Here is a 3,945-nt window from a genome sequence, read left to right as displayed (position 1 = left end):
CCCCATTTTTTTTTCTCATTTATCCCCCATTTTCTTCTCATTTATCCCCCATTTTTTTCCTCATTTCTCCCCCATTTTTTTCTCATTTATCCCCCATTTTTTTCTCATTTATCCCCATTTTTTTCTCATTTATCCCCCATTTTTTTCTCATTTCTCCCATTTTTTTTCTCATTTATCCCCCATTTTTTTTCTCATTTATCCCCCATTTTTTTTTCTCATTTCCCCCATTTTTTCCTCATTTCTCCCCCATTTTTTTCTCATTTATCCCCCATTTTTTTCTCATTTATCCCCCATTTTTTTCTCATTTCTCCCCCATTTTTTTCTCATTTCTCCCCCATTTTTTCCTCATTTCTCCCCCATTTTTTCCTCATTTCTCCCCCATTTTTTTCTCATTTCTCCCCCATTTTTTTCTCATTTCTCCCCTCATTTTTCCCCGCTTTTCGCCCCGTTTCCCCCCCGTTTTTTGGTGGCCACCATGGAGAACGCGCATGCCAAGACGGCCGAGGAATTGCCTGGCGTTCTTCGGGGTGAGCGAGGCCGTGGGGCTGAGCCCCGAGCAGGTCAAGAGGAGCCTCGAGAAGTACGGGCCCAACGGTGAGGCCGCGTCTGGGGAGAATTCGCGGCCTTTCGGGGGGAAAACGGCGGAAAACGGGGATCTGGGCCAAAAAGCGGCCGTTCCCCGGGCTTTTATTGCGATTTTCGGGGGGGGTTGGCCCAAAATTGGGGATTTTTGAGGGATTTCGGGATATTTTGGAGGGATTTGGGTCCAAAATTGGGGATTTTGGCGGGAAATTGGGAGATTTTGGGAAAAAAATGGAAGATTTTGGTAAAAAATTGGGATTTTTGAGGGTTTTATGGGATTTTTGGGTGGTTTTCCGGGGTTTTATTGCGATTTTCGGGGGGTTTTGGCCCAAAATTGGGGATTTTTGGGGGGATTTCGGGATATTTTGGAGGGATTTGGGTCAATATTGGGGATTTTGGGGGGGAAATGGGAGATTTTGATAAAAAATCGGGATTTTTGAGGGTTTTATGGGATTTTTGGGGGTTTTCCAGGGTTTTATTGAGATTTTTGGGGGAAATTGGGAAAAAATTGGGATTTTTGGGAAAAAATGGGAGATTTTGGATAAAAAATTGGGATTTTTGAGGGTTTTTATGGGATTTTTGGGGGTTTTCCAGGGTTTTATTGCGATTTTCGGGGGGGAAATTGGAAAAAATTGGGATTTTTGGGAAAAAATGGGAGATTTTGGAAAAAATTGGGATTTTTGAAGGGTTTCATAGGATTTTTTGGGGTTTTCCAGGGTTTTATTGAGATTTTTGGGGGGTTTTGGCCCAAAATTGGGGATTTTTGGGGGGATTTCGGGATATTTTGGAGGGATTTGGGTCCAAAATTGGGGATTTTGGGGGGAAATTGGGAAAAAATTGGGATTTTTGAGGGGTTTATGGGATTTTTTGGGGTTTTCCAGGGTTTTATTGCGATTTTCAGGGGGGTTTTGGCCCAAAATTGGGGATTTTTGGGGGGAGTTGGGAAAAAATCGGGGTTTTGGGGGGAAAATGGAGATTTTGTTAAAAAATTGGGATTTTTGAGGATTTTATGGGATTTTTTGGGGGTTTTCTGGGGTTTTATTGAGATTTTGGGGGGGATTTTAGGGGATTTTTTTTGGGAATTTTAGGGGATTTTTGGAAATTTTGGGAAAAAATGGGGAATTTTGGTTTAAAAATTGGGATTTTTTTTGGGTTTTTTTGGGATTTTTGGGAGGATTTTGGTAAAAATTTGGGGATTTGGGGGGAATTTTGGGGAGATTTTGGGATTTTTTGGGGGACTTGCGCGGATCTGGGAAATTTTGGGGGCTTTTGGGAAATTTGGGGGATTTTTTTTATTTTTGAGGGGATTTTGGCGGATTTTGGTAAAAAAATTGGAGATTTTAGGGGGGATTTTGGTGTTTTTGAGGGGAATTATGGTTAAAAATTTGGGATTTTAGGGGGATTTTTGGGAAATTTTGGGATTTTCGGGAGGATTTGGGTGGATTTTGGTGAAAATTTGGGGATTTTGGGGGGAATTCTGGGCGGAGATTTTAGCCAAAAAATGGGAGATTTCAGGCGGTTGGGGATTTTTTGGGATTTTTTGGGGGATTTTTGTTAAAACCTGGGATTTTGGGGGGTTTTGGGGGGATTTTTTTGGCTTTTAGGAATTTTTTGGGGCATTTTGGTAAAAAATTGGGAGATTTTGGGGGATTTCGGGATTTTTTCTGGAGGATTTTGGCAAAATTTTTGGGATTTTGGGGGATTTTTGGAGTTATGTCGGGGGTTTTGGGGGAATTTAGAGGAATTTTAGGGGGTTTGGGGGCAATTTTGGAGTTTTTTGGGGATTTTGGTAAAAATTTTGGTGATTTGGGGGGAATTTTTGAGATTTTGGGGGATTTTAGCAAAAATTTGGGGATTTTGAGGCGATTTTGGGCTTTTCTGGGGATTTTTGGGGATTTTGGGGATTTTTGGGGTTTTTTTGGGATTTTGGGGGGTATTTTGGTAACATCTTGGGGAATTTGGGGATTTTTTGGGGGGGATTTTGGGACGTTTTGGGATTTTGGGGGGATTTTAGTAAAAAATCGAGATTTTAGGGGGTTCTTTGCATTTTTGGGGGGATTTTGGGGGATTTTGGGGGGATTTTGGCGTTTTTTGGTAAAAAATTGGGGGATTTTAGGGATTTTCTGGGATTTTCGAGGGGATTTTGGTGGGGATTTAGGGGGATTGGGGATTTTTGGCAGAATTTTGGTAAAATTCGGGGGATTTGGGGTTTTTTTTGGGGGGTGTTCCAGTGTTTATGGGGGAGATTTTGGGAGGATTTGGGGGTTTTTGGGTTTTTTTTTAAATTTTAGGGGTTTTTTTGGGTAGATTTTTGGGCGATTTTGGTAAAAATTTTGGGGATTTTGGGGGGATTTGGGATTTTTGAGGGGGATTTTGGGGGTCCCCTCTAACCTGTCCCCTCTTCCCCCCACCCCAGAGCTGCCTGCAGAGGAAGGTGAGTGACCCCAAATGTCCCCAAAATTTCCCAAAATGTCCCTAAAATGTCCAGAAATGTCCCAAAAATCCAAAAATTGCCCCACATTTCCCCCAAAATCCCCAAAAAATCCCCCCAAATCCCCAAATTTTCCCCAAATTTCCCCCCAAATCCCCGAATTTTCCCGAAATTCCCCAGAAATCCCCAAAAAATCCCATAAAATCCCCAACTTTTCCCCCAAAATCCCCTCAAAAAACCCAAAATACCCAAAACTTCCCAAAACTTCCCCAAAGTCCCCAAATTTCCCCCCAAATCCCCAAATATTTCCAAAATTCCCCCAAATTTCCACCCAAAATCCCCAAATTTTCCCAAAATTCCCCCAAAATCGGCCCAAACCCCCCCAAAATCTCCAAATTTACCTCAAAACCCCCCAAAAGTTTCCCAAAAATTGCCCCCACATTTCCCCCCAAAATCCCCAAAAAATCCCCCCAAATCCCCAAATTTTCCCCAAATTTCCCCCCAAATCCCGAATTTTCCCGAAATTCCCCAGAAATCCCCAAAAAATCCCATAAAATCCCCAACTTTTCCCCCAAAATCCCCTCAAAAAACCCAAAATACCCAAAACTTCCCAAAACTTCCCAAAGTCCCCAAATTTCCCCCCAAATCCCAAATATTTCAAAATTCCCCCAAATTTCCCCCCGAATTTCCCCAAATTTCCCCAATTTTCCCAAAAATCCCCCAAATTCCCCCAAAAAATCCCAAAAAACCCCAAATTTCCCTATAAAATTCCAGAAATCCCCAGATTTTCCTGAAAATTCCCCAAAAATCCCCAAATTTCCCCCCGAATTTCCCCCGAATTTCCCCAGATTTCCCCCAATCCCCGAATTCCGCCCAGTTTTCCCCAAATCCCCCGGATTTAGCCCGGACCCGGCGCATTCCCGCAGGTAAAT

This window comes from Anomalospiza imberbis, unplaced genomic scaffold, assembly GCF_031753505.1.
Source record: "Anomalospiza imberbis isolate Cuckoo-Finch-1a 21T00152 unplaced genomic scaffold, ASM3175350v1 scaffold_468, whole genome shotgun sequence".
Taxonomy (NCBI): Eukaryota; Metazoa; Chordata; class Aves; order Passeriformes; family Viduidae; genus Anomalospiza; species Anomalospiza imberbis.
Note: the sequence above shows the minus strand (reverse complement) of the source record.